Consider the following 23,647-nt stretch of genomic DNA (forward strand, 5'->3'; position numbering starts at 1 on the left):
GTGCAAAGAAAGCAGAGACAGACAGGAAGAAATAAGATACAATATTGTACCAGACAAACAAACACACACACACGCACACACACACACACATACAGAAAGAAAGAAACGGAGAGAGATGGATGTTTAAGATGTTAGGTCCAACTATACTGCCTACTATTGGATTTTACAAGTTACCTTCTACCCTTAAAATAAACCTCTTTTTACTTGGGGTTTGTTATTTGAGTAGGTTTTTTTTTTTTCTTTTTTACATTGCATAGAATCACTAAGAAAGGCTTGTCGATCAAATCCTTTGTGTACAAAAGGAGAAACTAGAGAATAATGCTAATTTACTCAAACTCTAATTGGTGAGAGTCAGACCTGGCATACAGATCTGAGTTTCCTATGCTACCAGCTGGGATTCAGAGTAAAGGAGAAATCAGCTTTGAAACATGTTGCTGTCATTTCTCCTGATTTCTCCATCCCAGCCCCAGGAGTGCTCATCTGAATCAAAGGAATTTACAGTTCAAGATTGTTCACTGATGCTGAATCACCAAGCTATTGGGGGAAAATGTGTGTGTGTGTGTGTGTGTGTGTGTGTGTGTATGTGTGTGTGTATGTGAATGTTTATATTTTCACTTACTTGATTTTGGAATTTAGCATTTAACAGTATTTCTACATATTGAAGATTACTTCTTTTGGTCATTGGTCACTGCAGAATTTAGAGTACAAATACCATTTATATCTCCATCATTGATCCTTGTAATTCCCTGGCCAATATCTGACCTATTAGGAACCCAGCTCCATGATGATCTGCCCCAGGAGAGTCCTCTCTTCCACTCCTTTACCAGGGCTGTTTTCTCCTATATTTTAGTCCTCCAAATAGAACAGTGCCCTGCAATCAAGATAGTAGAAGCCCTTATCCTAAAGTGAAGCTTTCACACTGTCCTGGGAGTCTGTAAACCAGGCAATGGTCCTCAGACCAGGACACGATGGCCTCTTGGCAAATCTTTTGTCAAATACCATCTCCTCTCTGTTGGACTTTTAAACTCCTCCTGGCCTTTCTTCTTTCTTTTTCTAGACTGGGTCCTATGGTTGTTCATCTAAACTACTTTCACTTCAACACCTTCAATGCCCTTTCATCCTTGTCATTCTGCCTCTCCTCTCCCACAAAATCCCAACCCTAGAGCAGAGCCATCTCCTACTTTTTCCATGTCTTTACATTGGCAGCTGAATCCAGCTGTTCAGACTGGCATTGTTGCACACTTAAGATTGCTAATCTCAGCTGGGACTTGGGCACTACCCATCAGCCCTTTTACTGGGGCTTATATACCTGTTCTTATTCCGGTCCAGTTTAAAACAATCCCAGAAAACGACTGTGTGCCTCCTACTTCATCAAGGGTACCCGAGGACCTCAAGTTCCATATCCTTTAATTCCATACCAACCCCTCACTCCTACCACACTATCTAGATCCATACTTTGTGACATCTTTTCCAAGCCCAGAAGAGAAAGTAAAAGTGATTCTACTTCTCAATGATAGCCTATCCACTTGGGCCTTCTCTTGAGCCCTTCCCCACAGGAAGACCATGATATCTCAGTAATCCCCCAGCCATAGGGTAGTTTTAGCCTCTCCCTTCCTACTGGCTCATTTTCCTGAGCCTATAAACAAACTCAAGTCTCTTGAAGCCTGTGTCAATGCATTCCTGAGAGAATAAAGCCCCAATGCCTTAAGGCTTATTTTGCCAGGGATGCTATGACAAATACCATAGATTGAATGTCTTAAACAACAGGAATTTATTGTTTCACAGTTTTAGAGGCTAGGTGTCCAAATCAAAGTATCAGCAGGCCATGCTTGCTCCCGGTATCTCTAGCAACCCAGCAAACCTTGGGGTTCCTTGGCTTGTAGATACATCTCTGCCTGTGTCACAAGGTGATCTCTCTCCTCTTCTCTGGCTTCTACCTCTGTGTTCAATTTTCTTTGTTTCTAAAGACTTCAATCATAATGGAGTAAGGCTGATCATCATTCAATTTGGCCTCATCCTAATTAATAACGTCTTCAAAGGTACTATTTACAAATGGGTTCACACCTAATACCCAAGCTTAAGACTTGAACATGTCTTGTGGGGGACATGGTTCAATCCCCAATAGCACTGATTGTACCTAAAGAACTAAATTCTCCTTTATGGATCTAGATTGAAACTGCGCTCTCTAGTTTACCCACAAATAGCACCCCAATAACACATGACTCTCTGGGAAAAATGCCTTGATTTATAGCATTTACAGACCCCTCTGGTATAAATACTATCACTATTTGGACAACAAGTTACCAATACAATGTCATTGAACATGGAGTTGAGAAAAAAATGTGTAGTAGTACACCACGATGTAGGATTCCACCATATAAACACAAGAAACATAAATAACCTCAAGATCATAGATAATAGTAACATATGGTAAGTAATTAGGAAGTGTTGAATTTTTAATATTTATTAACTGTTTTTAACATGATTTATTTTGTTATAATTTTACATTGTTTAATTTTTAATATTGGTTGCACTTAACAACCAGCTTATAAAATTCTAAACAATTAATCAGCTCTCACACACCAGTAGCAGCCAACTCGAGGACACCATTTTGCCACCAACTCTAGCACACCATTTTGTTAATGAAGTTCCTTCTTGAAACCTAATGCTTCCATACCTTCTGTAATTCTATGTTGTGGGAAGACTCTTCATATCTTTCCAATGCTGCATTCCCTATTTCCTCTGTGAGCTCTTTCTCTTCTTTCCACCTAAGCAAATTGATATTACTAAAGTCCTACACTCAGTCAACTGATCTTCTCACACTGTACACATTCCTTGGTACATTCCTGTATTTCTATTTCTATTTTCATTAATACTGTCATTACTCAGCCAGACAACTGAGTAAGTCACTTCAAGTCATCCTTGATTCTCTCTAATTCTTTGATATGCCACAATCAACATCTTTCTTATATAACATTCTAAATATACCATGTACCCTCTCTTCTTCTTCCCTTCTGTAACCATTGTTCTAATGCAGGTCCTTATCTTACTATAACCATTCCCAAATGGACCTAGCTCCCTCTATTCTTGCCTATACTTCTCACCAGTTACCATAGTGATTTAGTAAAATTCATATCTAATTATTACATTCCTTGATTAAGTCCTTTCATTGGCTCCCTATTACTCACTGGATAATTACAATGCAACATAAATTCATTCTTTATTTGGCCTCTGCCTAATCTCACTAGCCTCATCTTTCAACCTTCTTGATTTACATTTTGTGCTACATCAGATTGAACTTCAAATAAATGTCTTCATAATGAGCTCTTGCTTCCTTCTATGATTTAACTCAAGCTATACTTCTCTGTTGAAATATGCTGCCCATCAGCCTTCATCAGACCTTCTCTTTATCTAACTCTTTAAGTCTCAGATCAGTATCAGGTCCCTTTTTTGCTAACTTTGCTAATCCTCTAAGATGTACTAAGTGTTTGTGACAGTCATGAAAATGAGCCACTCACAGCCCTGGCTGTTGGAGCATAATTGACTGATGGTCCCTGCCTCTGGCCCTGGAGTTCCTGTTGAGGTCATGCTTTGCACAGCCTGCTTCCAGCCAGCAATGGAGCATGTTGGGTCTACTAAGGCAGGCCCATTCTGGTTAGAAGCAGTACTGCTCTGATGGGTGACCCATTGTTCTGGCTGAAGTTTTCTTGGAATTATGATGCAATCTGAGATACTTCACACCCCAAGTCTCCTTCCTTTCCTCTTTCCTTCCACAGGTGTCAGACCTGCCTCAGGATCTAAAGGCTTAACCCATACTCTCCTGCTTCCTACCCCAATAAATCTCTTGCATGTCTAAGTCTGTCTCGACATCTGCTTCTTTGAGGACGCTGTCCTACCCTTCCACTGATTTCTATCCTAAAACTAAATAACTATATTAAAATAGTCTGTGCATGAGTGTATGTATATGTATGTGTATATATATGTTTGTGTGTGTGTGTATATATATATATATGTATATATATGTATATAAATTTTCCCAAATGAAACTCTGCAATCTTGAAGGTAGGAGCTCTGGTATTCATCTCTATATCTTAGCACCTAGACACAGCCTAGTCGATCAGTAATATTCACTGAAGGAAAAAATAAATGTGATGAAAATTTCTATTTTGCAAAAAAACAAACAAACAAACAAACAAACATAGGTGCAGTGCAATCCTCAGAGTAATTTACTGAGCTAGAGTTTCTCATAGCATGAAAATATGTGCTATGTCAGAAATATGGCAATTTCATAAAAAGTGGTTTAAACCATTATATCACCATTTCAACTTAATTGTAGTGTATGAAATAACTTTAGCTCTCAATTTGGAAGCAGCCAATATAAAAAGAGTGACAATATATTTCTCACAAGTCTGTGTCTTACAGTAAGTAACTTATTTCTTCTAAAATTGATCTGGAATAAAAGCTAGTTAGAATTTTCCTTAGGAACTTTGGGGAAGGATAAATGGAAATAGAAAACACTCTCATTCAGGGACTTTGCAAATATATACTGATTCAGGAAACAGCATGCAGCCTAGGGAAATCTCCCTCCATAATTTCAAATATACCTGTTTCATTTCACCTATTATGAGGTAGTATTCATTGAGTGTTTGTGTTTCAGGAATTATTTGAAACATGAAGAGGGGTGACACATACGCTTATATGGTTTGTGAAAATCCTTGAGAATCTTTGAAATAAAAAGCAATAGAAAAACATGATCATTTTTTGTGACTTTATGAGTCCATTCTCCTATATTTTAAAAATATCTAAATATGTTCAAGGACATGTACTTTTAAAATTATTACAAACTGAAAAACCCAGAGGATATACTGTTTATTTGCTCATGAAAGAATGGGATACTTAATTAAATAAAGGGGGGGGGTGGAAATCCTTGGGACTTTTTTATTATTACATAAATTTTAAATCTGACATTTAGGTGGATTGTTGCTAGTCCTATTCTGATTTTTTTCTATTATTAAGCTGCAGAAGAAAGGGAAGACTCTTGAAAATATATACTCCTGAACGGAATGCATGGAACACAGATATTAAGGCTAGAAAGAAATTCTGAGGCCATGTGACTTATAAGCTCCAAGGAAATAAAAGAGGCCCAGAAAAATTAAGTTACTTGACCAAGGATACTTAACAAGTTGATGATAGAGCTAGGAATTTAATGTATTAATTTATTCATTGATTGATTGATTCATTAATTGATTCATTTATGCTTTCTTACAGTCATGGTAAACACCTGTGGACCACTTAGGATGTCCTAGGTGTACTACTAGTTGTGAAGACATTGAGACTACAGCAAGGTCCTAACTCTCAAGGAGCTCACAGTCCAGTGATGGAAAGAACAAGATATGTAAAGGAATTGCCATAAAATTACAAGAAAATATTAAATATATATTTATATTAAATATAATAGAGGCAAAAATAAGTCCTTTTGGTATACCCAGGAGGGAAAGAACTTAACCTTTTAAGAGAATTTAGAAAGCGTGTGCTTCTGTATGTAGAGTTTACCTTGACCCTTTGTTCATCCTGGTGAGACCCCCTCTTCTCCACGGAGCCTTTTGGTTCTCCAGTTACACCTATCTTCCAGAGTGAAACTCCAGGAGCTGAAACTTTCTTGACTCTCTTGTGAAAAAAAATGGGTTTATCCTATCCCATCCCAGGTTTAGAAGAGATTTGCATGTCTCCCAAATTGTAGAATGTGTGTACTCAGAGAATGAATAATCATTTGGAACCAGAGCACTCAAATGGAAGATAAATGAGAAACATCCAGAGTCATATACGATATCCACATCAGCATCCTATGGATTCAACTTTAAAGGATTTTTTTTTTTTTTTTTTTTTGCCTAATTTTAGAAGATACTTTTGTTTGGGTCACGTGGAGATAGATTTCAGAAAACTGGAGGTAAGAAGTCTCTTTGACAAAGGGCATAGGATGTGATTTGCACAAGTCAAAACTGCTAATCACTATAATCACTAGGAACTTTGCTTAATGTTCTCTACGGAGGTCAGGGCTGGCTGTGACCAAAGGACCTACACTTGCTAAGAGGATAAACGTCCCTTATGTAGATATATTTGGAATTTGTTATATTCAAGATCCCCAGTGCTAAACAGCTCCCAGTGTTTTGTAATGAAAATTCTGCTTTTTAAATCCTAGAGGCATTTGCCATTTCTGTCTTCTCACTCTGCACTTTACTAAATGTCTTAATTATGCTGGGTAAGTTCTCACCTCTGGAGTGAAACATTTTATTTTGTCTTCCTGAAATACCTTTCCCTCCTTTTTTATCTCTGTAATAGCTACTCATCTCTTTCATCTTTCTCAGGAAGCTTCCATGATTCTTCATTTCTCACTATATGCACTTACATCACCTTTTGCTCAGGTCTGTTGAAACTAATGAAATTGCATTAAAAAATGCCTGTTTACTTCCGTGCTACACCAGCCCTGTTGAATAGAATGATAAAGCAGTCACATGTGTAATTTATAATATTCTAATAGGAACATTAAAATGGTAAAAAAGAAAATAAAGAATTAATTTTAATAATTTATTTTATTTAACAAAAAAATCCAAAATATTATCATTTCAACATTTAATTGATATAATAAATTATTAATGAGACATTTGCAATTTTTGTACCTAAGTCTTTGAAAATCCAATAGAAATTTTAACACTTACAGCATATCTCAATTTGCACTAACCACATTTCAATTACTCAATATGCTACCACATTGGATAGCATAGTTCTAGATCTTAAGTTCCTGAGGACAAGCATTGTGCCCTTCTATAGCTCCAAGACCTATACAATTTAGCAGAGGGTTTTTGCAATAGAAAGAGACATTGTTGAGTAACTCCCCAAGATGGTCAGAGAAACTGGCTCTGCCACTTACTATCTTCATGATGTTGGGGAAGTTCCTTAACCTGTGTAAATGTTCTAAGTTTAACTTTTCTAACCTTTCTTTATCAGCAGAACTGAAATCTATAGCATCAATCATATTGTGGTGATTAGTAACATAATATATGTAAATTATTTAGCTCACAGGAGGACTCTGTATAAGTGGTGTGTTATAATTGACTGCTCAATTAATATTATTCAATTGAATTATGTGAAATACTGAATCATTTTCCAAGGTAGGATTTTTGCCTGAGCATTTGAAAATTAATCATAATTTTATGTCTAGACAAAACTTTTTAAAATAATCATTTGTTTTTCTGTCATTATCAGGAGAATATAGCTAGATAAATTTTCACCAAATTTGGGGAATACTTTGGTTTTGTGTGGTTTATTGGAAAGATACAAGATATAAAGTTTATTTTTGGTTCTTCAAGAGGGACTCCCAGTAAAGGCATTTATAATCTACAACAATCAAGTTGAGATGCAGTAAGAGGCTGTGTTACTGTTGATTTGGACAGACATGTCATGCATATTGTACATATATGGATAGAGAAAGAGAATAGTCATTTCAAATATGAACAGCATAAAACAATTCACAAAGGCAAGAGTTAAGACCTATTACAGGTGTTGGTTTGCAATTGAAGACATTCTCACTTAGGCAACTGTGTAGTCTTATTCCAGGGTCAGCAGGAGACAGATTTATTTCTTAAAGGACTACTAGTCTTTTTGTTTGTTTTTGTTTTTGTTTTGTCTGGTTTTTATTTTTTATTTTTTATTAAGATTTATTCACATACCATACAATCATCCAAAGTATATAATCTATTGATCAAATTACCATCAAATAGTTGTTCATTCATCACCCCAATCTATTTTTTTTTTTAACATTTTCCTTGTACCAGAAAAAGTGAAAGTAATAATAAAAAATTAAGAGAAAAACAGAACACCCAAATTTCCACCCCCCCCCGGCCCTATTTTCCTTTAGTTTTTTTTGGCCACATTTTTCTACTCATCCATCCATACACTGGATAAAGGGGAGTGTGATCCACATGGCTTTCACAATCACATCGTCGCCCCTCATAAGCTACATTTTTATAGGATCATCTTCAAGATTCAAGGGTTCTGGGTGTAGTTTGACAGTTTCAGGTATTGACTGCTAGCTATTCCAATTCATTAGGACCTAAAAAGAGTTAAGAGTGCCCACCAGAGTGACCTCTCAGCTCCTTTTGGAATCTCTCAGCCACTGAAACTTTATTTCATTTCATTTCACATCCCCGTGTTGGTCAAGAAGATGTTCTCCATCCTATGATGCTGGGTCCAGACTCCTTCCCCATAGTCATACTCCATGTTGCCAGGGGTATTTACACCCCTGGGTGTCAGATCCCATGTAGGGGGGAGGGCAGTGATTTTACCTGCCAAGGTGGCTTAGCTAGAGAGAGGGCCACGTCTGAGCAACAAAGAGACACTCAGGGGCAGACTCTTAGGCACAATTATAAGCAGACCTAGCCTCTTAAGGACTGCTAGACTTTTGAATTAATACATAAACAAACACAGTAACACTAATAGAACAGCTATTTGCTAAGTATGTAGTACATAACAGACACTGTGTCAAGTGCTTAACACACATTCTTTTTAATGTCACAAGCCTTGAGAGGAAGGTATGCTTATATTCAATTTTACAGAAAGGAGACTGAGCTCTGAGATCTAAATAACTGCCCAGCTCATATAGCTGATAAGAATCAGAACTGGAATTTGAATCCAGTTCTGATTTAAGCCTAGAACTCGAACTTCCAGAGCAGGTTGATTTCCTTCATTTCTAGAGTTTAGTAATTTTGACAATACTTAGAAGTCTATTTGAAGGATTAGAGCAAGATTAGCACTTAACATGACTGGCAATAAAGTGGCAAGTTAATTATGTCTGTTCCTTCTTCTCCCCTTTCATTTTAAAGATTAGGGATTTAGCCACAGAGAGATTACTTAACTTGCACAGAGCCACACAGCTGTTATGTGTGTCATGCTTTCTAACTCTTCCCAAACCTCATTGCAAATATGGGAGAAACATGGACTATAATCTCCCAGGATGACTTCATAGGTTTTTGAAAGTAGGCAGGCAGACAGAGAGCAGGGTGGCTAAGACCAGAAGGCTTGAGATACTCAGGGCTCCACATGCCACCTAGTGAGGGCAGGAGAGCAGACGGTTATGAAATGCAAGCAGGAGGAGCCAACACCAGAACCATTTTTTTTTTTTTAAAGGCAACATGGAATTTCACTATCTGACAACTTCAATCTTTAGCATGATCACAATACATGTAATACTTGTGCTTGGAAAATACCACAGTCTGAAAAGAAATAGATTTTAAGAGGCTTATCATGTGGAAGAGAGATTGGCTTATATTGTTCATAACTTAATCAGAAAGCAACCAAAATTGGACCAATGGAACTGAGAGTTTTTACAGGAAGTTAAACTGAAATGCAGTGTAAAAAATTTATAATTATTAGTTATATGGTGTTCCTCTATAAGGGCTTTTCTCTATCACTCCCTCTTCTCCCCACCACCTTTCTTCTGAAAATGTCCCCCACATCCCATAAACATGTGACCAGAGAAGCAGCCATATAATGCAGTGGTCTGTACGGGTACCTGATATCTCTGGAACTCATGCCTTTACTTAGATTCTGAATAGAGAACAGAATGTCTTTGCACTGAACCTGGAAGAAGAAAAAACCTAGGGACTCACATTTTACAATATGTAAAGAAGGTCCACAGCATAAGAAAATAATTAAGCTAATTAGGAGAAAAAAATGAGAAAAGATTCTGATGTTGGTTGAGTCAGCCGTTTTGGCTCTTGCAGCATCCATGGCCTTGTGAGATTCTTCACTCTTCTATTAATTCCCTTCTTCTGTTCAAGCTATATGGAGCTGAGTTTCTCCTATTTTCAACGCAGCATGAGATCTCATTACTATAAGTGAGCATGACTGTTATGGAATTAAAGGAAGAGGAAGAAGCAAGAAAGAAGATGTTCTGGTTTGCTAATGCTGCAGAATGCAAAACACCAGAGAGGGATTGGCTTTTATAAAAGGGGGTTTATTTGGTTACACAGTTACAGTCTTAAGCCCATGAAGTGTCCAAGGTAACACATCAGCAATCGGGTACCTTCACTGGAGGATGGCCAATGGTGTCCAGAAAACCTCTGTTAGCTGGGAAGGCACGTGGCTGGCATCTGCTCCAAAGTTCTGTTTTCAAAATGGCTTTCTCCCAGGACATTCCTCTCTAGCAAGCTTGCTCCTCTTCAAAATGTCACTCACAGCTGCACTCCATTCCCTCTCTTTGAGTCAGCTCATTTATATGGCTCCATCGATCAAGGCCCACCCTGAATGGGTGGGGCCATGCCTCCATGGGAGTATCCCATCAGAATCATCACCCACAGCTGGGTGGGGCACATTCCAAGTAAATCTAACCAGCACCAAAACGTTTGCCCCACAAGACCACAAAGATAATGGCATTTGGGGGACACAATACATTCAAACTGGCACAGAAGAGGAGGAGGAGGAAGGAGTAATAAGTTTTCCAGGCCTCAGTACTTAAACATAGTACCTGCCACATGCCAGGCACAGCTGGAAAGACTCAAGATCTGAGATATAAGGACTTGGATAAAGTATCTATAAGGCTGAGGTATAAGACTAGGATCACTGTGTGATGTACCTCCAACTATAATACACAAAAAACATACACTTAAAACACTCATTTGCATAATAGTTGTTCTAATTTGCTAATGCTGCTGGAATGCAAAACACCAGAAATGGATTGGCTTTCATAAAAGGGGGTTTATTTGGTTACACAGTCACTGTCTTAAGGCCACAAAGTGTCCAAGGTAATGCATCAACAATCAGGCACCTGCACTGGAGGATAGCCAATGGCCTCTGGAAAACCTCTGTTAGCTGGGAAGGCACATGTCTGGCATCTGCTCCAAGCTCTGGTTTCAAAATGGCTTCCTCACAGAACGTTCCTCTCTAGGCCACAGCCCCTCTTCAAAATGTCACTCTTGGTTGCTCTTGGGGCATCCTCTCTTAGCTTCTCTGGAGCAAGATTCTGCTTTCAACAGCCGTCTTCAAACTGTCTCTCTACAGCTCCTCTCTCAGCTTCTGTGCATCTTCAAAGTGTCCCTCTTGGTTGTGGCTCCTCTTCAAAATGTCACTCACAGCTGCAGTGAGTTTGTTCTGTTCATCAGCTCATTTATATGGCTCCCATTAGTGACTCAATTTAGATGCACCCCGAATGGGCGGGCCAACACCTCCATGGAAATTATCCAGTCAGAGTCATCACCCACAGTTGGGTGGGGCACATCTCCATGGAAACACTCAAAGAATTACAATCTAATCAGCACTGATAACGTCTGCTCACACAAGATTACATCAAAGATAATGGTGTTTGGGGGACATAATACATTCAAACCAGCAAAACAGTGAATTATGTATTGAAGTTTTACTCTTTTAAAGCATTGACTCTTACTTGAGATAGTTACCACTTTTCCTGAGATGGAGTCTCATATTCTGATTTTGCATATGGAGAAACTGAGGCTTCAAAAGGTCAGGCATTATACTTAAAACCACAAAATATGGTGACAGAGCAAGAGCTTAAACTCTTGTCCTCTGATCCCTCATTCCAAGTTTTCTCCTGCTCCTTTCTGAATCAGTAGCTCCAGACATCATCTAAGCAGAAACTGGATGACTCTCTGGCAGGGATCCTGGTGAGGGGATTTCTTCTTGGGATAAGGGCTGGGATAACAAGTGGCCTCTTTTCCCAACCCATATCTCTAGGAGACACTGAAGCAGTTGACTTTGTACTGAAATCTACAATGGAATCCAATCCCCGCCACAAATTTTGAACAGTAATTAGTATTATAGATGGGAAGCATAACAGAGAAAGGCATTTAAACCTCCTGTTGTTAAGAATCTTTAGGTCAATAGCAGCATTTTAAAATCAATTTGAGAGTGTCCTGGAAGATGTAGAAGAGGAACTACAATCAACGTAATAAGGTTAGATAACCCTAGCCATGTTAATAGCTACCTAAAGCTTGACATCAATCCCTTACATTGATTCCCACTTATGGTTTATAAAAAGGAAAAAAAAAAATAGAAAGGACAAGCATAATACATAATCTCATTGAAGCATCAAATTAGTATAAATAATGATTAAGAATAATTGTGGCTGTTATTGGAGAACACCTTGAAAACGAGGTTCCCAAGATAACTACTGACAATGAGTAGAGGCCTTGGCAGTTTGAAAATGCAGAGGAGAAGATTAATTGGCACTGCAGGAGAATGACTATGATAGAGAAAATGCAGAGCACAGAGCTAGACAGAAGGTCAGGTTTGTCCCCACTGGGGAGGAGCCTCTTCCCCATTAGCTGCGGGAGGTCTGGCACTACCTAGTACTGGCATTGTGCTAGGCATTTCAGGAGTCACAAAGAAATGAGGTTCCAAAAATTACAAAGAAGACAGTGTAATAAGTAAAAGCTGAATAGAAAGTCAAATCCTGTTCGTTTCAGCTACTTTCCACTTTTTATAAGCTTTGAGCTAGTTATTCACGTCTCTGAATCTCAGTTTTCTCATCTGTCCAAAGGAATAATGCCCATTCTTGGGGTTATTGGGAGAACCAAGTGAGAAAGCTTTGTGTATGATGATAACACCAACTGACACGTGAAAATTAGTTTACTTGCTGAGGGTAAGTGAACTGCTCAGAGTTACATAACTAGCTCAGTAGAGGAGCCAGGTTTCACACCCCTGTCTGCCTGGTTCTGGGGTCCAAGTCCTTGACCACTCATCATACTTCATGGCATTAGCAACTTCTGGCGATCCAGGAGTGCCAAATGCTCTTTATCCCATGGCCACAGTACTTATAAGCAGGGAGAGTACTTTTACTACGCCCCCACCACACCCCCTACATCCAGGCAATTCAAGTTTTGAAGCTACAGATATGAGATTAACTGAGCGAATAACATTCACTAGGTGAATAAAATTTTAGCCAAAAGCAATAAACACATTGAGTTTTAGATTGCCCAGCCTTAGACTAGCAAATGTGTGGCATTTATCTAGTTCTTTTAGATAGAGCAAATAGCTTGGACCCATCATGAAACTACAAGCCATGTAAAATAGGAACCAAGCTTGATTTTACTCACTTCTGCATTCCTATACCTAGCAGAGTCCCTAGAGCTGCTAGTCCTCAATAAAAACTAGTGGCAGGCAGGCAGGCAGGCAAGAAGGGAGGGAGGGAGGGAGGAGAAGGGGAAGGAGGAAGGAAGGAACAAATATTTATGATTTTTTTCAAAGATAAAAAAAGATACAAGATAAAAAAAAGATTACAAGATAGTTCCTTAGCCTTTAAAGATGAGAAATCTGAGGACTATAGAGACCATTTAGTTTGTTCATGTGAATGTCAGAGCTTAATAAAAGTTGTGGTCCTCTGACTCCTAGTTGAGAATTTAGAATTATATACACAATTATTGGCTTAGAGAAGGAAGAGATAGTGGGAAGAGCTGCTTCACAAAAGAAGGCATCAGAAAGCTGCAGAGACTAGCCCTGAATATACCTAGTTCATCACTTCACTTGATGGTTTTGGTTGATTGAGATGAAACCTGTCTGGGTTTTCTGGACTCCTCTCTCCAATCTACTGTGACTGACATGCTGTAGAATTGCTGCTGATTATTGTGTGATTGCATGCTTAATGAAGGTCAGTGAAGTTTAACGAACAACTAGGTCATATACCACTGGGTTTACAATTTTGTCATTCCAGGTTTGGCTGAGGCTACTCTGCTGATACATGGGCTTTTGCAAATAATATAAACCATCTCTGAAACCTGCTTCATGATTTTAGTGGAAATAGCAATTGCATCTCTATTCATCGTTCAAATGTTTATTTGTTCACTAACACACTCTTTCAAACAGTCATTCATTTATTCAGACATTCATCATTCAAAATATCAACTCACTCATCCATTCATTAATGCAAATGTTTGTTTACTGACTTGTAAATGTGCAAAGCGCTGACCTAGATGCGCAAGACTTGCCTAATTGAAATGTTTTACAAACATATTTTCCAAGAGCTTACTATGTATCTTCTGTGTCTTACAAGTACCTTAAATGCAACATGTCCAAAAAACTATCTTTATATTCAAGTCTGTTTCTTCTCCTGTGTTCTCTATTTCAGTTATTGGCATTCCCACCTATGTACCTTGGGTTTTTCATTGTTTTCTTTCTGTCCCATTCTTCAGACAATTACTAAAAAATTCTGCTGACTCCACCCTTCAGATCTTTCTTAAACTCTTTCCAAATACCACTTCTTGAGTTGTATTCCTCTAGCCTTGCCATGTCTTCCCCACTGTCTGACATGATCTTCTCAGGCACTGACTGGCAGCTACCCTCCCCCTGTTATGGCTCCAGACAAAGAGTGCAGAGGGGCTGTGGGTCAGATTAGTCAACTCCTGCCTGCAAGAATGCTAAAAGGACAAGAACCTTCATTTAATATCCAAAACAAACCAACAAGTAAATGATGCAAAGCTGTTTATTGCTTACTGAAATTAGAGAGAACTTGCTGGTCAGGCATAGTCTCTCTGAGCAGACTGGGGGAAGTGTGCATTTCAGGGATTGTCAGGGTTTTCAGAGACCTGAATTGTTTGACCCAAGCTGGAAAAGCTATTTTACTTGGTTAAAACTGTTGATTTGTTGGCACTCAGAAGTGTTTTCTTTGCAGTGAATCCTTTCCCAATTGGTTGACTTTCAGAAGCAAGTGGGTTGCAAAGAACCTTCACTAAGGTAAGTTGTTCTTGATTGGTTAGACATTTAAAACTGGTTCTGGTAATTCCAAAGCTCTAAACTGCCACCCAAAATTATAATAATTATGAAATTATCTTTTTCTATGTGTGGGGAAATTTTTTAAAAAAATTCTCCTGAGATATCTTTCAATAGTTCCCCACTTCCATTTAGAGTAAAAGCCAAAGTCCTCATAGTTGTTTGTAGGACTCTACACAATTTGTCCCCTAACACCCCATTTACCACTTTGAACTTCTTTCCTACTATTCTCCCCTTTGCTGATTCTACTCCAGTCACCCTGTTCTTCTTGCTATACTCCATACTCCCACCTCAGGCACTCATAGCTCTCCTTGCCTGGAATGTTATCCCCTCAGATGTCAATATGGCTCAATGCCTCATCTCCTCCAAGTCTTTGCTCAAATAGCACCTACACTTTCTCATGAGACCTGCTCTGATCCTCCCCTCCATTTACACTAACATCACAACCCTAACCCTCCCTCTCCCAAATTTATTTGTTCCTATATTGTCTTATATCATCAGTAATTTTTAATTTTCTGTCTCATTACACCAAATGCAAGTTCCATGAGGGGCAGGGATTCTCCCCCCCTTTTTTAAACTAGCATATTCTTAGCATCTAGAATAATAATACCTGGTACATAGTATGCACTCAATAAATATTTGCTCAATACATTTTTTATCGAAGAGTCCCTGCATGGTTTCCCCACCTTCAGTTTCCCCTGTCACATTCGCTATATCTGTTCTTTATACTGTTACTGGAGTCACTGTCTAAGAAATGAATCACCTGCTTTAAAACTCATTTGCAATCAAAATGGGGAAGAGATGTGAGAGAAATTGAAAAAGAAATAAAAATTAAAAAAGAAAATAGAAACCTGATGGTGACATTTCTCAGCTTGAAACAAATTTAGTGTTTTTCCAATTGTTCTTAGGATTTATTTCAAATTCCTTAGCATGGCTTGCAGAGTGCTCCACCTAATATTTCTAGCTTCATCTTTATTTCTCCTTATATATTCATTTGTTTTACTCATTTTGTACATTCTCCAGGCATGCTGCATGGTTTTATGCTTTTATGGCTTCGTTTACTTGGTTCATCTCCCTGTACTATATCCCCGATCTTCAGGTTATGCTGAACAAATACTTCAAGATCCAAGAAGTCTATGTAGATTTTCAAGATTTCCTCAAAGTCTAATTAGTCTCTTCCTACTCTTTCTCACTACTCCATGAACATGCCTTGGTTTGAGAAGTGAACTCATGGTAATATAATATAATCCCTCACAAGACTCTGCATTAACCAAAGGTACAACTACATCAGCACTGGACCATCATCATGCCATCATCACATCATCACCCAAGAGGTAGGAGCCCTAGTTCTCGTGCGATACCTGGCCAAACAGAAGATGCTGTAGAAAGTGTTCTTGAATAAATGTCTAAATTAACAGGAACCCAGATCTAAGCAGCAAAACAATATGTACCAAATAATAGCTTAATAAAATTGGGGCTTACTATGTACTGGACATTTTTCAGATTTCAACTCACTCAGTCTTTGCATTACCCCTATGAAAGAGTAACATCCCTTTTTACAACAAAGGAAACTGAGGGCACAGATAAATTAAGAAACTTGTGCAGCACACACTGCTTTTAACTTGTAAAGTGGGGACTGAAACCCACATGATTTACTTCTACAGTTTGCACTCCCAGCTGTTCTACTGTACACCCTCCCCCCCAGTAGAGGCCCAGAGATGTGGACAAGGTCTAAGTTGTATGACAGTGGGCCAGTCATTTAATCTTACTGAATTCTACTTTTTGCATTGGTAGTGTAAAAGTAACAATACATCGCCTGCAGAATTGAAGCAAGAATTCAGCCAAAACTAGATATGGAGCTTCCACCACCCTTTTCCTGGTGGTTGCATGGCAGTAATGGAGAAGGTAACTTACTAGTGGAGTTTACACATGCCTTGATAACTTATGGACAGTTAAAATAAGGCAGCACCAAGCTGATACCATTATAGAATTTCTAAAATCCACCCCATTTTCTTCAATTCAAGTCAGCAGAAAAGACTTAATGTTTTTCTCCATGAGAATTCTGCAGAAGAGTAAGATGAGTCATCACCCTCTGGGTGAACCTCAGTGTGGGAAGGCTGTGCTGTACTCCACGCTCCTGCCTTGTTCGTGTACGTGAAGCGACTCCCTGCACAGGGGAATGTTAACCGCCCTTGGGGAAAATAGCAATGCATTTCTGTTTCCTTGAATGAGGGAACAATAAGCCAAAGCTATCCAGGTAGGAGACAGGCAAGGGTGAATGACAGGAAGTTTATTTTATTCATTTATTATTGAGAGCTAATAATATTCCCTTCCATTTTTACAGCATTAGAGTTTACAAATCTTTTATGTGGGTGACAAAACTCTTCCTTCCCACTCTGGTCTGGTGTTGGGTATAATCATTCAGATATAAAGATGAAGAGACTGAGGATCGAAGAAGTGGTATGTTTGAAGAAACTAGTTAGCAGAAGATTCCAGACTTTAGACAGAAGTCTTCAGGTCTTAGTCTTAGAGTTTTCATCCTTAACCTCACCTGCCTTTCAAGTACAAACAGGTAGAAGTAAAATAGATGTTATTATTAGAACAGCTGGTACCAGAATTTCCCTTAGGATGAAATTACCTTAGATAAAAAATAACAACTGGTAGGAAAAAAAAAAATGCCTTGGAGTAGATGAGGGTCTGTGGGGAAGTATTCCCTAAAGTGAAATTTAATGAGAGTTGATAAGAAAGATCCTTGGCTTCCACTCATTCCTCCTGGCTTTGCTGTTTACTTAATTTAACAGTTATATATGTGAGATAATAAAAGTTAGGATTTAATATAGTCACAAGTAACTGATGGTTATAAAGATCTAAAACCTGATTATGACTGATTTTGGTGATTTGGAAATTTTATTTTCCCTCATCAATGAGATCTGCTTTTCTGTTTTATTTTTTCATAAAGAAAAACAATTCGAAATATCTAGAAGTCCCTGATGAAGCAGAATGCAGCCAGATGGCTCAGGTGAAATATAGACAAGCATAGCAGATGAGTCTGCCCAAGCTTGAATTTAGTGCCTCCGAAATAAATTTGTCAATGTTTTAACTGACAAAAAGGCCATGGGCTCTCCCAAGTTAATTTCACTTCCTGCTGTTTATACCAGAATGGTATTACAGTGTAAGGTTCTGTAAAATTTTGTTTTCATTATAATCTTGGACAGTCCAGAACTCCTAAGCATGAGTGGGGGTTTTGAAACAGTCCTGAATCTGCAGTAAGGAGATGTGGGTTTGAATCCTGACTGCCACCAAGTGTGAACTTGGATGATTCACTTCACCTCTTTGAGCCTCAGTTGTCTGTTTATAATATTGTTGGGATTTCAGACAGAATTCAGATGTTTCTGTGTAAGTGACAAACTAGAGTCATGGGTCTGCTAGGGGTTTACTCCATTAAGTTGACTTGCGGGAAGGTTCCCCAGCTCACCCACAACCACTGCTTCCGGGACAGAGAAAGGGCAGGAGAAAGAGTATTAAAAATCCATATCCCATAGCAGTGGTCCTCAATATGTAGTCCCTGACCAGCAGTATTAGCATATCCTGGGGGCTTATTACAAATGCAAATCCCCAGGCCCCACACTGGACCTCATGAATTATGACTTTTGGGGAGAAGGCCCCAGCAAACCGTGTTTTATCAAGCCCTCCATGTGATTATGGTACACTCTAAATGGTGAGAACCCCTGTCCTTGTGGGAGGGTGAAGTGAAGAAGAAAGCTTCATGCTGTATCTGAGTTTGGTTTTCTTGCTCATTCCCTTGGCCTCATGCCTGAAGCCTAGTAGGAAGAGGGGAGAAAGTGGAGAACTTACTCCAATGTTTCTTCACTAACGTTCCCTCTTTATGAACGTAAAAAATGCCTGGCCCACATTTAGTGTTACATAAATATGGATGAAATTGTGCCAAAAAGCAACTTAAAGCAACAGTCTAAAATACTACTCATGCTTGCCTGGAGATTGTTATGTGGGGATCTTAACTTTCTCTCCATCCCCAACCACAAAAACTCACTTGTATATTCTACGCAATCTCCGGAATGTCCATATATTTTTCCTCATTCCATACTCAATGCCATCTCTCAAGATGCTAGAACCTGTCTGCCCCAGCTTCATCTAATAACTTAAAAGGATTTCCCAGACACCTGTAGGCTTTCCCATCTTTTCTAGGAAGCAGTGAAATCCCAGCCTAAGGGAATGTTTAGGGCATACTCTTCCCCTAATAAGGTGATCTGAAAGTAACTATCCACTTTTTAAGGGTCAGAGTGCACAGAGGCTTATAGGACCTTTTTCAGGTTGGCCATGCACTTATTTATCACAGATACCTCCAAACATACTTGGGCGATGGGTTTCATCTGCCATATATAGTAGCTCACTTGTATCAGATCCAGTCTCACTTGGCTGCATTTTTTTTTAACTGTATGGATGTTGGCGATGAAAGGTAAAAGAGCCAAAACTTACAACAGGAAAACAAAAGTAAGGCCAAATTTGACACTCATCCAACCTAAATAAGAAGTAACTCTCAGAACACAAAATCATAGAATTATGCCAATGTCACTGAGAATGATCACTCAGGTTGGAATTTCAGAAAGGAAATGTATGAAAAGAAAGAAAACTGATATTTCCAAACATCAATTTTTATGTTCCCAAGTCATATTTTATGATTGAAATGCATACCACATGGGTACAAAATTTGCCAAAGTCAGTCACTGTGGAAACTTAATCACCAAGCAGAGCACAGCTATGCCTGGCTTCACCTCACCATCACCCTGCACTGGGAGGTAGGTGCTCCAACCACACCACCCCCTTTTACAGAAGAAAACATCAGGACACAATGAAACTAACTTGCTCATTACCACAAAGTCAGTAAGTGAAAGGTTGCTGTGCATTGGTAACTTCATGCCTCCAGAGAAAATGGGATTTCAAATTATTTTTCCATCTCATGATCTGATATAAAAATCTGGGATGAGCCAGGGAATACCCTTTCCTGTAAGCATTCTCCTAGTTCTTAACTGTGTTCATCTCACCGAATGATTGAGTTTTTTCCTTGATTTCCTACTTTTGCTCTAATTCTTTCCTCTAGGATAGGAACCCTTCACAGAGCCAACTGAGCCAGGGCTCATACCCTCCAGTTCCCTATAACTGAATAGGAGCTACTTCAACTGGAAGGAGCATCAGAGACTGGATGCTGCCACTTTGAGAAATATTATTAAAAATGTCCTGGCAAGATGGCAGAATAGGATAGGCAGAGCTCACTCCTCCACCGTGGAACAACTAGAAAAAAGGCAGATAATGTCCAGGACAGTGGTTCCAGGGTTTGGGTGACCCGAGAGGGACTTCTACATTATATAGAGAAGACCTGGAAGAAAAAGCAAAGAAATTACTACTGATAGGTTGGAGTGGGTTTATTTTATCCTGACCATTCCTGAGGCCAGCTGATACATGCCGGCTGGATTGAGTGACAGAGGAGCAGTACAATTCTGCACTCCCACTTCTGCAGCCAGCTGGGGAGCTCCTCCCTCTCAGTTCCACAGCTGGGAGTTCCCATATGGGAACCTGGGAGCCAGTAGATTCATTTTATCCACACACAGAGACCTTGCCAGGGTACCCTGTGCCTACCCCCATTCCTGAGGCAGGCTGCTACAGGTGCCTGGTTTTGGGGGAAACTGGGGGACTCTCCCCTCAGGAGAAGAGGGGACACAGAGCAGAGCCAATTTGACAATGGGCTATGAGACACTCTGGGTCACACTGCCTCAATCCTTTCTCCCTGGAGGCCAACAGCACTCATGGCATGCATGGATGGAGAGGCAGGGACAAAGGAAGGAGCCACACTGCAGTGCCAGGAGCTCTTTCCCCACCCAAGGCCTGTGGGTGCACACCAGTCTGAGTCTTGCTGGCTGATGGAAAGAAGGGCCCTCCTGGGCTGGCTATAGACTGTGGGAAACTTTAAGTCCCACAGCCCAAAGTCATTCCATGCAGGAGCCTGGGAATCACCAGACCTATTGTACCCATAAACAGAGTATCTTTCAAGGTGCAGTTCTCACCCCCACCCTCGGGACTGGCAGTTTTCAGTACCAATGGAGACCTGTGACACTGACTGAATTGTTGCCCAGTCAGGACCCTGTCTTGTGAGCTGCTGCAGTCAGGGAGAGGGAGGCCATTAGAGAAGAGGTGGTCCAAGAGTGCCATCTCCTGGGAAGATAGGGGAAGTGCACTCTGGCAAACTGCTTCTCTGTCCAGCCTGTAACAGACTTCCAAATAGAGTTACACCTCCTGGGTGAGGCCCCAGCTCTGGTTTGGCTGGGAAGTACTGACAAACCAAGTGCCAAAGAAGACCTTCAACACAAACCCAAGCAACTACAAAATCTTAGGAAAGTGATGAAAATCAACTTTCAAAATAACCTTATCAAGTTAATCAAATGCCAAGAAACCAATAAAAAATCACAAAGCCCATGAAGATGCAAGTAGATATAGCCAAGCCAAATGACCAAGCTAAAAGCCAGAGAAGACACAGAATTTGGAACAACTAATCAAAGATGTCACAAAAGTCTCCTAAATAAGTTCAATTGGTTGGCAAAAAGACATAAAAAGATATCAAGAAGACAGCAGAATAGCATATAGAAGAATTTAAAAGAGTAAATGGAAAAATAGCAGATCTTATGGAAGACGAAAGATTGTAGATCAAATTTAAAATACAATGAGAATACACACCAGCAGATTTGAAGAGGCAGAAGAAAGATAAGAGAACTAGAGGACAGAGAAACTGAATTCAATTGGAAAAAAAGGACAAATGGTGAAAAAGACAGAAAAATTTGAACTGGAGCTCAAGGAAATGATTGACAACATGAAGCACACATAATAAGAATCACTGGTGTCCCAGACAGAGAAGAGAAGAGTAAATGGCTAGGAAGATTGAAGACATAAATGGGGAAAACTTCCCAACCCTTATAAAAGACATAAACATGCAATCATAGAAGCCCAACAAGTCCAAAAATAAGTCCAAACAGACCCACTCCAACACCTACTAAATCAACTGATAAATGCTGAAGAAAGGAGAGAGCCTGAAAGAAGCAAGAGGAAAGTGATTCAACACATACAGGGAAGTCACATAAGACTAATCTGACTATTCAGGTACCATGGAGGCAAGAAGGCAATGTATGATATATTTAAGACTCTAAGGAAAAATTGCCAGCCAAGAATTATTTATCCAGCAAAACTGTCCTTCAAAGTGAGGAAGCAGAAGAGGATCTAAGATGTGGCATAGAGAGGAGTGGAAGCTAGTTAGCCCCCTGAAAAACTAATAAACAACCAGGAACAACTAGTAAATAATCCAGAATAACTGTGGGGTACAAATGTGACCATCCACTCATCATACATCAACCTGAATTGGGAGGAATGCCTGAGATTGTAGCATAAATCTGTAAGTAAACTGCAGATCCAAGCTGGGAGCCCCCTCCCCCCCACAGCCAAGCTGCAAAGCTTCATGGTTCTAGAGAGAAGCTCTCTTCCAGCAAGTGAATGTAGCTCAGCTGAGCTCCAACTGTGGACTGCTACGAGCTAAAAATCCCCAACAAGCAAACAGAGGCTTTCAGTGATGACCGATCTTGGAGAGCCAGAGGGTGGCCATAGACTGGCCTGAAGAGGGCTTTCTGTCTCTGTTTCAACTCAGTGGAAAAGGCTTCAGCCATTTTCAGTTCCCAGGGCTCTGACCCAGACAAAGGTGGAGATAGCACAGGCAGAGTCTATTTAAATGCTAATGACATCTCCCTAGGGAGGTTATCTTTCCTAATGGAAAGGAGTGGGGCCCAGCTCTACTACCTGCCTTCCATTCAGAACCAGACCCCAGAGCCTGGGGAAAACAGCCATGGGCCACACCTCCATATACCAGTCTGGAGTTACAGGCTGACAGGCACCACCTGCTGGGCAGAAAACCACAGTGACCTGAGGTATCACAGGGTGTACCAATCTTCTAAGACACACCCTCAGGGAAACTGGATACTGAATATTTCTTCCTTCAGGGGCCTGAGCCCATTCTGATCTGGGAAAACTTGATTGGGGTAACCAAGGAAACCATGCCTAGACAACAGAAAACTACCTAAGAAAAATGAAGTTATGGCCCAAAGGAACAAACCTACTTCAACTGAGATACACGAATTGAAACAGCTAATAATAAGTCAATTCAAAAGTTTAGGGATGATATGGTGAAAGAGATGAAACATATAATGGAAACACTGGGCATACATAAGGTAGAAATCAAAAGTTCAAGAAAACAACTGGCAGAATCTATAGAAATGAAAGGCACAACACAAGAGATGAAAGACACAATGGAAACATATAACAGCATCTCAAGAGGCAGAAGAAAACACTCAGGAACTGGAGAACAAGCCACCTGAAAGCCTACACACAAAAAGAAAAGATAGAGAAAAGAATGGAAAATATGAGCAACATCTCCAGGAACTTAAGGACAAACAAAAAGCAAGAATGTATGTGTCATTGGTGTCCCAGAAGAAGAGGGGAAAAGGGGCAGAAGCAGTACTAGAGGAAATAATCAATGAAAATTTCCCATCTCTTATGAAACACATAAATTATGGATCCAAAAGCACAGCATATCCCAAACAGAATAGATCTAAATAGGCCTACACCAAGACACTTAATAATCAGATTATCAAGCATCAAAGATAAAGAGAGAATCCTGAAAGCAGCAAGAGAAAAGCGATTCATCACACACAAGGAAGCTTGATGAGATTATGTGTTTTCTCAATAGAAATCATGGAGGCAAGAAGGAAGTGGGGTGATATATTTAAGACACTGAAAGAGAAAACCACCAACCAAGAAT

General features: G+C 39.6%; 1 long non-coding RNA gene across 1 annotated transcript in view; it reads right to left on the reverse strand.

The window, feature by feature from the left end:
• Positions 1-23,647, reverse strand: part of LOC119535965 — a 151,798-nt gene that overhangs the window by 121,930 nt on the left and 6,221 nt on the right. The window lies entirely within an intron of this gene.

The sequence above is a fragment of the Choloepus didactylus genome, chromosome 6 (genome assembly GCF_015220235.1).
Source record: "Choloepus didactylus isolate mChoDid1 chromosome 6, mChoDid1.pri, whole genome shotgun sequence".
In the NCBI taxonomy this organism is placed as follows: domain Eukaryota; kingdom Metazoa; phylum Chordata; class Mammalia; order Pilosa; family Megalonychidae; genus Choloepus; species Choloepus didactylus.